Source organism: Anabrus simplex, chromosome 6, assembly GCF_040414725.1.
Source record: "Anabrus simplex isolate iqAnaSimp1 chromosome 6, ASM4041472v1, whole genome shotgun sequence".
In the NCBI taxonomy this organism is placed as follows: domain Eukaryota; kingdom Metazoa; phylum Arthropoda; class Insecta; order Orthoptera; family Tettigoniidae; genus Anabrus; species Anabrus simplex.
This window is the reverse complement of record NC_090270.1, coordinates 296648917-296662979: the sequence shown is the minus strand read 5'-3', so window position 1 is coordinate 296662979 and position 14063 is coordinate 296648917. Positions and strand designations below refer to the sequence as shown.

At 38.7% G+C, this 14063-nt stretch overlaps 1 protein-coding gene across 1 annotated transcript in view; it reads right to left on the bottom strand.

Annotated features, from left to right (window-relative positions):
- LOC136875990 (uncharacterized) overlaps positions 1-14063 on the bottom strand; it is a 240126-nt gene that overhangs the window by 102569 nt on the left and 123494 nt on the right. The gene's annotated exons all lie outside the window — the stretch shown is intronic.

Here is a 14063-nt window from a genome sequence, read left to right as displayed (position 1 = left end):
GTGATGAGGAGCGGGCTAGGGGGGGAGAGAGAGAGGGAGACAGCACTCTGTCACCAATACACGATGTAAACATTGTACGCCTGTTAAAATACTGACATAAATTTTATACACTATCTAATGGTTTTCCACAGTTCTCTGAAAGTCACAACTCACGTATACTGTATATATATAGAGAGAATTACATATAAAAATACCTGTGTACACAATAAGTAGCCCACATATTAAATATAAATCAATTTGCTTTATGTCGCACCAACACAGATAGGTCTTATGGCGACAAAGAGGATAGAAGAGATAGGAAAGGGCTAGAAGTGGGAAGGAAGCGGCCGTGGTCTTAATTAAGGTACAGCACAAGCATGTGTCTGGTGTGAAAATGGGAAACCACCGAAAACCATTTTAACGGCTGCCGGCGGTAGGATTTGAACCCACCATTCCCCGAATGCAAGCTCATAGCTACGCGACCCTAAACGCACGGCCAGCTAACTCGGTCATCTTTGAAAATGTCTTTTTCTATCAGCAGAGGCTTTTTTAAAATCGTCATATTTTGTATAGGCTACAGGAGATGTACAGTAGCCCACTGGTTTTCTGATTAAACATCATTTATTTAATCTATTGCATCAGGCTACTTACATACTCACTGTCCACGTACATCGGTAACCTCGTGATTCGATTATTGAAGTATTGTGCAATGATGCGACATACAAACTAAGAGAATACCAAGTGGTTCTTCCAAATATAAAACAGACAATTTCGAGTGGTCATGAGCATGACTCATAGTCATAGGGTAGGCTAAATAATAATGTTATTGGCTTTATGTCCCACTATCAACTTTTAGGTTTTTTTTGAGACGTCGAGGTGCTGGAATTTAGTCCTGCAGGAGCTCTTTTATGTGTCAGTAAATCTACTGACATGAGGCTGAGCACCTTCAAATACCACCGCACTGAGCTCGGCCCTGCCAAGTTGGGTTCAGAAGGCCAGCGCCTCGACCGTTTGAGCCACTCAGCCAGGTGTGGAGGCTAGAGAGCTGAGTTTAAGTAATTGTCGAACGTCAACTACTTATAAAGATACTGATTGATTAAACTAATACAGTAATTAGAATAACCTAATTGACTACCTACTTACAACCTAGGTACTTTGGAATTGTGTTCTATCTTTTTAACACTGCAAATAAATCCATGTATTGTTTAAAACTCCCTGTAAGAAGAGGACAGTGGATGCGAATAGGTATTATTTTCAAATGAGCTGAGCTCGAGAGTCCATTATAGCATACGATTTTTTCAGTGTACCATGACTCTGTATGTATTGCTTCAGAGGAAGTTCGGCTCCCCGCCAATGTCCAGTGTACCGATAATGAACCATGTGTGTGTTGTGTCTCACTGATCCATGACTGCGTACGATTCTTTCAGTGTGCCATGATTCACTGTGGCTCACTGCAGCGAAAGCTCGACTCCCCGCCAGTGTCCAGTGTGCCTATAAGGAGCCGTGTGTGTCGTGTGGCTCACTGAGCCGTGATTGTGCATGATTTGTGTGCCATGAGCTTGCCGTTCCTGTGAATCGATTCACTCGGACACTGAATGAATCGATACACTGCTTCGAATCAAGCACTCAGTAGCCTACACTAGTAGAGGTACATAGTACATTACCATTAAGATAGATAGCATTGCAAAGTAATTTGTCTTTACCATAATAACAATAATAATAATAATAATAATAATAATAATCGTATGGCCTCAGCTACCATGTGCAGACATTTCAAGTTGACGCCATCTGGCTGTCTGCTCATCAATTTTGACGTTCCGTTATACTCTAGGCCCACTAGATGGCAGACCGAGTAAACCGAAACTCTCTTGGGCGTCTGTGGCTGAGATTTAATGAATTTTGTCGGGTAAACACCAAATGCGTCACCAGAGATCTTTTACATGCCGACATCGTACGACATGAAGTGTCGAATGGACTTTTTTCTGCCCTTCAAAAATCCGACTACCTCTGCCGGGTTTGAACCCGCTATATTGGGATTCGGAGGCCGTCACTCTACCACTGATCCACAGAGGCAGCTGTCTTTACCATGAAATACATCGTCGTCGTACATGACTGAATTACTATCAATATATCTTAGAGAAACTGTAATGTACATGAAACCGAAATTGAGTTAATTTCCACTATACATTCTTCCTATATAAAGGAGACCATGTAGCTTATCCACCTTCATTTCAGCCACATAAATATTCAGCAAAAATTGCAAAATCACATTAAAGGACAAATACAATTTTTTAAGTAGAAATAGTCTGGAACATAGATTAGTGAGGTTGGACATCCTGCGCGTCATCATTCAGGAGTCGCTGTTGAACATACTGTACTTGTCAAAACTAGTAAGTTTCTATTTTACACAATAATAGTGAAATGTTGATGAAGACGACATACACCCAGCCCCCGTGCCAGAGAAATTAACCAACGGTGGTTCAAATTCCCCACCCTGTCGAGAATCAAACCCACACCCTGTGACCAAAGGCCAGCACGCTAACCATTTAGCCATGGGGCCAGACAATAATAGTGAAAAAGCATGTTCACTGCAGCTATTGTTGACAGGATATTTCTTCTCTTTAAAGAACAATGAGTACCACGAATTAATATCCTGTTTTGTTGATTCCTGTAAACTTTGTATGTACGGTTTTGGTTCGCCAGTTCCTAGCGTATCTACTGAATGAAAACTTTGTAGACCAATGGATTCAGTTTTATGTTTATTGCCTTCAGTCGTCACGACAGTTTTTTCAATGACAACAGTCGCTCAATTACAAATCCTGTCAAACCTAACCTAACGCTGCGACAATCAGTGGTTTTCGATGGATCACTACCTAACCGGTCATTATAATTTGTTTTCGGTGGATCACAACCAAACCTGTCCCTATCAGTGGTTTTCGGAAGAATACAGTGGTTTTGTCACAAGTCAATACAGACTCTTGAATCAATGTGTGAAAATGGGAAAGTGTAGAAAACCCTCTTCAGGAATGCCAATCTCTAAGTCCATAGTCTTTTCAGCGTTGTCACACAGCTGAAATTCACTTTAGAAGTAATTGTAAAAAGTCGTATATAGGCTCTACAGATACATAGTACATTACCAATTCCATCTCGATTGCTATGATACGCACACTGCATAGCGGTTTTGCTCTATAGATAAATCATATTATAGTGAAAAAAAATTTGTTTAAAAAAAAAATCTGTCTGGCATGAAGGTCCAGAAGGAAAATACTTTCATTGAATTCTTATTTATGTGCTCACCACCCTAGTAGGTTTAAATAAACCTTATAAATACGTTGTAAGACCCATTCTCGAATATGGATCTGCATGTTGGTTTAATAAATTCCCTAGAGAAAGTTCAAAGAAGAGCGATGCGTTTCGTAACTGGGAATAGAAGGAATACCATTAATTGGGAAAGTCTTGAATCTAGAAGAACTAGAGCTCGCCTGTGTGGTCTTTATAAGAGCTATACGGGAAGGGCTGCTTGGAGTTGTATTAGGAATAGGTTATAACCTCCCTCATTGTATCACTATTTGCAGCGATAGCCAGGAAGCGTTAAAAGCACTATGTGCAGTTAAAACAACATCAAAAATGGTATGGGAATGCCAAAGGATGTTAGATCAGCTGTGTGAATTTAGCTCAGTTACCCTATTACGGGTCCCTGGGCACACAGGTATCAGTGGAAATGAAGAAGCTGACAAACTAGCGAAACAAGGCTCAAAAGGTCCTTTTATAGGACCAGAGCCCTTCCTGGGAGTGTCACTCCGAAGCGTGAAACTGGTAATATCCCAGTGGACAAACCAGTCTCACTTAAGACATTTGGAAGAGGTTAACTATAGCAAGGCAGGCACGTGAACTTATCAAAGGGCCTAGCCAAAGTTATAAAAAGGTCCTGATAAATTTGAATAGGACCAGAATGCGAATGGTAGTTGGACTGTTGACAGGCCACAATACCTTACAGAGACACCTACACATCATGAAAATCAGTCAGGATCCGATGTGTAGAAGATGCGGTAGGGAGGAGGAGACCTCCGCGCATGTGTTATGTCAGTGTGAGGCTCTTGCAAGCACTAGACATCGATACCTTGGCTCACATTTCGTGAGCCTGGAAGACATCAGGAATGCCAACATCCGGGCACTGGTATCCTTTATAGGAGCACTAGGTCTGGACTAGGCAAACCCGTTTAAGGGACACAAAGGGTCTTCACAGACCTACGTGTGGAGCCCTGCGAAGGCAGGGTTCACCCATTCTTTATCTATCTATCTATCTAACCTCCCTCATACTTATCGAGAAATTATCATAAGCATAAAATTAGGGCCAGAAACCAGCATACGGATGTATTGGAAATAATTAAATTGTGTATGAAACTGTACATGATGCTGGATTTAGAATGACTAGTAGTATTTCTTGTAATATTTTTTTCCATGGAATTCCTTTTTGTACTTGAGTTGTTGTAGTTGTTGGGTAGTATGATTTAACTTTATTATCACTTGTAGTGTTAAGCTAGTAGTAAGTTCAATCTATAGTATTGTAATTTGTAGTGTTAAGTACTGGAAATACTTAAGTTGTGTGTGAATATGTATATAATGACACTGGATTTAGAAAGTTTAATTAGTAGTATTTCTTGCTTGTTGTAATGTTGTTGTTGTTGTTGTTGTAGGGTAATTACGGTTTAACTTCACTTTATTATCACTTATAATGTTAAGCTAGTAGTAAGGTCAACCTATAATATTGTAAGCCAAATTGTTAAGCACTGTAAATACTTAAGTTGTGTGTGAATTTGTATATGATGTTGCTCGATTTAGAATATTAAACTAGCAGTAATTCTTGTTATATTTTCCTTCCATATATCTGCTTCTTGTACTCTTGTTGTTTGTTTGTTTGTTTGTTTGTTTCTTTGTTGTAGTTGGGTAATTATGTTAACTTTATTATCACATTACTGTAAGTGACCGTTGCCACCGGGGTATTTCCCATTTGCAATTTATTAATAATAATAATAATAATAATAATAATAATGAGTGACAGAGGTTTAACGTAATTTGGAAGGAATGTTTTGCGTATGATAAATGAGTACCAGTTAACTATTGGGGGCAAAGGCGGTCATGCGTTGAGCTAACCACTCCACCCCACCCCACCAAGTGCCAACGTCATGGATAGTGGAAGCCTTCACCTTCCCCCTTTCCAATGGCTTTCATGGTTTGTACGGAGATGACTTTGCTTTTTGCTTTTTAAATATTAGTATTCATGTTTATTTTGTTTATTCATACCCCTGCTTTGTAATTCAGTGACCATGGAATGGCTCTAAATGTTGTAAATTATATTTATATTTACTTGTATTTATTTCCTTTTTCCTTATTGCACACGTTTGTTGTTGTTATTGTTATTACTACTACATATCGCTTAACATGTAAATAAACTAATATTTAATGCAGTAAATAATGCTTATCTCTTCGGATTCATTTCTTCGTTGCGTATTCGTTTTGCTATGACAACATGACTTCTTTATGATATAAATAAATATAAAATAAAAGTATTTCTTCCCAAACATATTTGTTATACGTGCACCAATCAGAGAACCAACTAGGGAAGTACCTCTTACTAAGGTGCATAATGTTTTTGCATACATGTATAATTGAAGAATTGAAGATCCATATACAGGTAAGTGGGTCGCCCATGTGGTAGGCCTATTACGCGTCATAGGAAACTGAGTGAACTGGCTGTGCAGTTTGATCACATTGCTGTTAGCTTGGTTTCAGGAGATGGTGATGTATTCGAACCCCACAGTTGGCAGGTCTGAAGTTTTTTTTTGCCCGTCATTTTCATTTCAGGCTAGTGCTGTGTCTGTACGCTTATTTACATCTTAAATCCTAGCCCTCTTTCCTATCCAATTCTTGCATCACAACCTGTCTTCATGTGATTTAAGCCAATATATATGTAAAAATCTGGTAATGTTGTAAGCTTGAGATACACCAACTTGTAAGCTGAAAATATGTTTAAAATGCCAAATGCCGAAAACCGTAAAAGTTCTTAGTGGGATGTAAAGCTGTTAGCATTATTATTAAAAGGAAGGACATATGTCTTATGTGGTAAGTCCTTGAACTTGCAGAAACCGCAATGAATTATTCAATCTATATTCCCTCCCCCCTTTCTTTAAGAATGCAGTTATAGTAATGCATACATCAGAATCAGAATAAAGGCAGGAAATGTTTAACATTATTTTAAGCGAGTGAAGGAGAGAATGTATGACTAGCTCATGTTGGCGGATTCGAGTTCGGCGGTATTTGAAAGTGCTCAAATACTCCAGCCTCATGTCTAGATCTACTGGTACATAAAGAACTCTTGCGGGACGAAATACTGGCACCTCGGTGTATGTGAAAACGATAGAAGTAGATAGTAGAACTAATATTCAATTGTGCAGTGAGCTTGAAGCTGACCTAATTTCCGTTCACGTAGCTTGGCACATTAGTATTCCTATATGTTTCCTGATAACCGTGAAGATATAACCAGCCTGCAGGCTGAAAATATGCCCAATCTCTCTCCTTAGGCTACGGGTTACCGGTATTGAAGAGAGAAGGAAATGTTCGCGCAAAAGAAAGGGAAGTCATTGGACTTTCGAAAATCACACTGCAAAGACTTATTAAACAAATTGCATCGTTTAACACGCCCCTATTTTCAAGAATATGGTTATAGTACGCCTACTGCATATCAAAATAAAGACAGATATATGTAACATTAATTTGAGTGAGAAAGGGTGTTTATTTCCTAAATTTCTCATTGAGCGTGGAAACCGACTTAATTATGAATATCTTGATTTATTTCATCTTAACTTTCATCATTTACTAGGGTAGGGAAACATTTATTATCGGTGTTTACATTGAGGTTAGTTTGTTTGGTTATGTCTGGTGATTTTAATATGTAACCAGGCAGGTTGGCAGCAGTGATCAGCCATTACAAAATAGAGAAAAGAAGAGCATCGGGCGGCGATATTTACTTTCTGGGGTATTTCGTTACGTGGCTATTACTATACCTTTTCTAAATGACATACCAGCTCTTAGTCTCCAAAGACTGAAATCACAACATCCGCTCCTTTGTGATGCATTTCTGAAGACGTCCACCAACTTCAATGCTTTGAAGGAGTGGAAAGGCCACTGGAATAACTCTCCTGACTTGCCCCTGCATAACATCTTCAGAGGGGAAAAAATTGCAAATGGATCCCAACTGCCGCGTGCAACCTGGTCCAGACTGAACAGGAGCAGGACAGGTCATGGAAGGTGCACGGATTCTCTCTACAAGTGGAACTTTGTACTATCTCCAGCATGTAACTGGAACCCCTCGTCAGACTAGTCCCCACATTGTGAGTGAGTGTCAACTACAGGCTTATCCAGGTAGATTGGAAGACTTCCTATCACCAACAGCAGAAGCACTACAGTGGATTAAAAAGTAGGACATTCAGATATAACAGATAACACTAATGCCTGAAGTGAATCAATGTTTTTTGTTATTGTGCATATATTGTATATTAAACTTCATAGTTGGTTCCATATTGAATTAAGATTACACATAAAATAAAATACAAAATTTAATCCACCTTCTCAATACTTAACAATCATGCGATGTTTATAAAAACATTACAATATACTATTACAAGGTACTAGTTTCGGTCCTATAAGGGCCATCATCAACCTAGCCAAGATAACATATGTATATTCCGTAGTCCTAAAACAGAGTTGTGCGGTGATTTGAAAGATGAAAGAATAGACTGGGGATGTGGTGGAATGATATACATATAAAATGGTGAATATATGAACTGTTGTAGATGTAGCAATGTTATGTTGATCAGTGACAAATAAAATCATTTGATATATGTCTCATAAAATTACATATTAATCAACAATTATCTCAAAATTGAATAAAATAAGCTCTATCTGACGAATAGTCTAAGGTTGCACATTTTAAAATTTGGGTTATCCCAGATTTTAAACAATGTCCAATGTTTCTATTGAGTTCTAAAAGATATGAAGTTCAACACTGGCGCAGAGGGAATTATTTTGCATGATGTCCAATAAATCCACAACAGAGGTTAAATGTTGATAAAACTGTTGGACATATCTTGTGATATATTGAAATCTTGCTGTGTTACAAAAGAATATTCCCAATTCAATAGGAACCAAATGAACCTTGCGCGCAATGTGAAACAAGCTTGCCGGTGGAGTGCAACTAACAGAGTGAGGGCACTGGAGGCAGTGAGGCAGTTGGGATCCGTTTGCAATTTTTTCCCCTCTGAAGATGTTATGCAGGGGCAAGTCAGGAGAGTTATTCCAGTGAACTCTTTCCACCACTGTTTTTTTTTGGACAAGTTGTGTGACATATGGTGTATGATTCAGCTTCCGTTTGTTCAGCAATCTTGTCTGACATTCCTATCAGGCGGTATAGCCTCATTTAGTGATTATGTTTAACTTTTGGACACAAGTGTATATATATATATATATATATATATATATATATATTTTTATTTACAATTGGCTTTAGGCCGCACCGACGCAGGTAGGTCATATGGTGACAAAAGTCTATTTGCTGTGGCGATATACAAATTAGTTAGCCGCGACAAACATTTTGTGCGTATTATTGGTAATAATAAAGGGAAAAAATGAGCTGATAAGACAACAGGGCTTGTACAAATTGCTTTTTTAAATAATTCCTATAATTCCTTGTTTCAGCTGGCTAAAATGGAATAAAAATGCAATGTTTTCCCAACAAAGTGGGGGAGCCACTGCCCCCTCGCCCCCACTAGTTGCCGCTATTGCTGCCGACAGCAGGGCTCAAACCCACTATCTCCCAGATGCAAGCTCACAGCTGTGCCCTCCTAACCTCACGGCCAACTCGCCCGGAATGAAGTAACTTCTAGCAATTCTTGACATGATCCGATGTGCACCTACACATGATTATGTCAATAATATCAAGAGGTTTAAAAGTTTGTGTGTGTGCGCACGTTATTATCTTGCAAATTCATGGCAGAAAATGAAGAAATCTAATAATGTTATTAATTTTACATCCCACTAACTACTTTTACGATTTTCGGAGATGCTGAGGTGCCAGAATTTAGTCATGCAGGAGTTCTTTTACGTGCCAGTAAATCAACCGACACAAGGCTGATAAATACCACCGGACAGAGCTAGGATCGACCCGCCAAGTTGAGGTCAGGAGGCCAGCGCCTCAACCGTCTGAGCCACTCAGCCCGCTATGAAGAAATCTAAAGAGCTGATCATTTCAATAATTGGGAACCATACTCAATTCACCCTGGGACCATGCCATTGAAATAAAATCCCAAACTGAAATTGCAAGATCCAGCATCATCGAAATGAGACCACTGCCGAGGTGTGAAGATCTCGCTCTTACCACAAAACTATGCATCATGAAATGCTATGTGTATCATCTTATTATATGGACTCAAACTGAGGCACTGGAGAAGAAAATAGACTCATCTGAAATGTGGATGTATAGAAGACTACCAAGAATATCCTGGGTTGACTGCATGACCAATGTAGGAATGTTACAGCAGACTGGCAAAGAAATGGAGTTACCAAACACTGACAAACCATGTAAACTGGAATATTTTGGTTGCATTTCATAACTAATGAATGTACAACAATGATTCAGACTTTTCATAGGAAGTCAAAAAGAACAGGATCATCACAATGATTGCCAACATCAAGACTAGATAGGGCACAAGAAGAAGAAGAAGAAGAAGAAGAAGAAGAAGAAGAAGAAGAAGAAGAAGAAGAAGAAGAAGAAGAAGAAGAAGAAGAAGAAGAAGAAGAAGAAGAAGATAAGGTACAGCCCCAGTATGTGACAGGTGTGAAAATGGGAAACCACAGAAAACCACCTTCAGGGCTGCCACCAGTGGGGTTCAAACCCAGTATCTCCCAAATGCAAGCTCACAGCTGCGCACCCCTTAAGGATGATTGTGTAACTTCAATCTTAACCCTGAGTGGTCATGTCACGGTCTTTCAGACCGGGCGCATAAATTTTTTTAATTCTTTCAAAATAGTTGCATGGTATAAAGCTTCATTCCTTCCTGTACATTTCCATGGATTCGTCCACTACACGTACTTACGTTCGCTGTTCCCCCCTTTCATCAACAGTCAGTGGAAAGCTTTTTCTGGTCATTTTCACAGTGCATGACTGCTGGTGTTGCCTTATCACATGGTCCATTACACTGTGCGCGACCCCTGACGATCACCGTCCATGCTCTTTGTTCGTCAGTATAGAAGTAAGTGTTTTGTAAGTTTCATGGATATCCTTTTCTTTAATGATACAGCTTGTTTTGCTATGCAAGCTAGTATTTTGTTTAATGGATTTACTTTTCTTACACAGTTTGCAAGAAAAACATATTTCTTTTCATAGAAATGTTTTACCTTAAAGATACCATGCGTTTTGCTACAAAAACTGGTAATTTATATTCCGCAGTCACACCGGCAGTGCACGATCTATCACGCAACTCTTTTGATGCGACCCCTCGTGGGTTAAATATAATAGTATCAAGAAAAACACAAAGATAGCTCAATATTTAAAAATATGACATCTATTTTGATAAATTAGCCTGGGAGTACATTCTATTGTCTGGAGGGCCCCAGAGATAAAATGTTTGCCATTGATATAGTGGGTTATGTATTTTGTTATCTTAAAAACTTCACCTAATAATTTGCAATCTTGGATCCAAGCAGATAGTTTCTGACCAGAAGCACCAGTATGTAAGGAATGAAAACCTCTCAAAATTGAGATCAAATTCTTACAACAGAAGGAAATTCATTGCACAAAATAGTATTTCCAATAATATTATTATCATCATCATCATCATCATCATCATCATCATCATCATCATCATCATCATCATTATTATTATTATTATTATTATTATTATTATTATTATTGTAGCGGGAGGTAGACCTCAACGCCGCGCATTCAAAATAAGTGCCTTGATAAACTCCTCTATCGATTAAAAGGTGAAATGATACTACATGAACTTAGAACGTTAATCAGATGTCGCTACTGAAACATTAAGTAATTGTATTATGGTGAAGTTTCCTAAACCGATTGAATTTCTCCTTGTTTTGTTTTGCTATATATCAAGAAGTTTGGACATTTTTCCACAGATGACACTACCAAAAACTATGATCATGCACTCTGGTGCAAGATGGAAGAACTTATAACCTAAAGAAGTTTTGTATTCCTAGGTTTTTCATAACTGAATCTATGTTCATTTATTTTTGGGTTGGCAACACTTCTCTTTCCAGTTTTGAATCTGACCAATGAAAGATTTCTGTAATTAATTTTCAACCTACCACAGGCTTCTTGTTCGATTTTGAATGTAACTTTTGAATTTAACCAATAAAATTGAGAGGGTGTGTACGGATTAGCCCACAATCCTCTCAAACCTTTCCTGAGGGTATATAAACTGCAGCTTTTCACGTTTCCTTGTCAACTGATCACCGTCTTTCTAAGTATGTGTTTGGCCAGCAGAACATCTACAAGTTAATGGCCACATAATTTCTATCTTTCTTGCTGTATCCGCCAGTTAATCCAAGGGGAAGGTCCGAATCTTTAATTATGTAACAAACTTTTCTAAAATGTAAATCATCTTTCAGCTAATGTAAAAATTTCATAAAGTTTTAACTGTAAATCGGGGACAGAGAGTGAGTTACCCTCTCGGGCTTCCCTTCATCTTGGTTTGAGGCGACTATGTTTTTGTAACTGTTTTTCTTCCTTTTGGTAATGAATTAAATTAACCTTTACTCGTGTCACCTCAGTAGTTTGTATCTCTGGGCCAAGAGCCCTGTTAGGATTTTATTCTTCATTATCTAGGAGTGCAAGCGTAGGCCTCCGTTTATTTTGTGTTTCGGCCAGTTATCTAACCTGTTCTTTTTTCATGAAGGCCCAGTAGGCTGGGTAATAAATACCCCTGTAAAAGTAATTTCAATTGTAAATTGTGCCTAGAGAGGCCAGATAGTGTAAGAGTTTTGTGTAATGTTGCCTTAAGCGGGCGGTTAAAATTGGACGAATGTTAGAGAGCCTGTAAGCTCTTTTGTAAGTTTACTGTATTTTTGAGGAGTGCCTCTGGAAGGTTGTAAATTTGTTGGAGCAAAGTGCTCTTGAATTGGGGGATTTCTGCCCTTGCCTAAATTATACCACTTTGAAATTGTAAATATGTAAACTAGGGGCTTGAAGCCCAGAATCTGTAAAATTCACTAATCTTGGATTTTCCTAGTCTTGTTTCAAGATTGCTATTTGTACCTATGTAAACTAGGGGCTTGAAGCCCAGAATCTGTAAAATTCACTAATCTTGGATTTTCCTAGTCTTGTTTCAAGATTGCTATTTGTACCTGTCATGTTGTTATGTTCACTCAGTGAAAAAGATTGTTAAGTTTGTTTTCGGAAAAGAAATATAACCTTTTAAAGTTTTAATTCAATTTTTGATGTCATAGTTAGACCCATTCAAGTTCACACCTTCTTTCACCTCTTTCTGCTCCACGGGTAACCCCGTAACAACATTATTATTATTATTATTATTATTTTTTTAATATATTGAGTTGAGCCTCTATGGACTGCGTGGTAACAACCACCAACTTCATTTCAGTGTCTAGGTCTTGTTCTTGTTCCAGCTTTGATTTCCTGCCAGTATCTTCTGAGCCCAGCAACGAGTGCCTGTTTATGCTTTTCAGACAAAGGTCCTTTCCGTCTTCTGGAAGTTTATGCCATTTGGAAACCTTTATAGTTGTTCACCAATCTTCTGAATGCGTTCCTGTCATGAATTTCTTGGTCTGAAATACCAATTTGCCTCAGATCCTTTTCGCATTCCTGGAACCACCTATTACCTAGGATTTTTCTTAGTATCCTGCGCTCTCTTTTTTCCTGCCGGTCAGCTTGACCTTTACTACTTAAGGTCAAAGTTTCAGACGCATATATTCCCTCAGGTTTTACAACTGTGTTATAGTGTCGGAACTTGGCCCCTATACCCGTAGACTTTTTATTATAGATATTCTTTGTCATTTGGTATGCCTGGTCTAACTTCCTCATCCTGACATTAATTGCTTCCTCTTCTAATCCATTCTGTTGGATGACTTCACCAAGATATCCGAAATTCTTCACACGACCGATTTTTCCAAGATTATTGATCATCCTTTCAGGTCCATCACAGATGTTTGTCATATATTTTGTCTTCGGAATAGAAATCTGGAGTCCTACCTTTTCAGCAACTTCTGACAGCCTGTTGATCTTGTTGACTGCTGAATCTATGTTGTTAGCAAAAAATGGCCAGATCATCTACAAAGGCCAGGCAGTCAACGTACACCCCTTTGTGCTTAGGACCAAGTCTGAACTGATCTTCCTTTGTTTCTTCTTGGTCTAACAACTTCCTCCACTATCGAATGACTTTTTCCAAAACACAGTTGAAGAGGAGTGAGAATAGTCCATCTCCCTGTCTGACACCCGTTCTGATTGGAAACAGTTCTGAGATCTCACCCATAAATTTTACTTTCGACACTGTGTTGGTTGGAGTTTGTTTGACCAAATTTCTTGACGTATCGTCCACTCCAAACTCTTCCAAAATATTCATTAATGACTCGCGGTCAATGGAGTCATATGCTTTCTGAAAGTCAACAAACACAACCATGTAGCTGTGTCCTGTCTTCTTGTACCTGATGATGCTCTTCAGGTTAAATAGCTGTTCTGGGCACGAATGGCTTTTTCTGAAGCCAGCCTTATATTCCCCAATCTGTTGGTCAAGGTGAGCTTCTATTCTGTTCTGAACTGCTTTGGAGAAAATCTTATAGGGAACAGATACTAATGAGATGCCCCTATAGTTGTTGACATTCTTTTTATCACCTTTCTTGTGCAAAGGGTGAATTAGTGCTGACAGCCATTCAGTTGGTATCATCCCAGTTCTCCAGGTATCTTCAAAAAGCTTGACTAGTACATCTAGAGTTTCATCATTTGCCAGCTTCAGTAGTTCTGCCACTATCGAATCTTCACCAGCTGCCTTATTATTCTT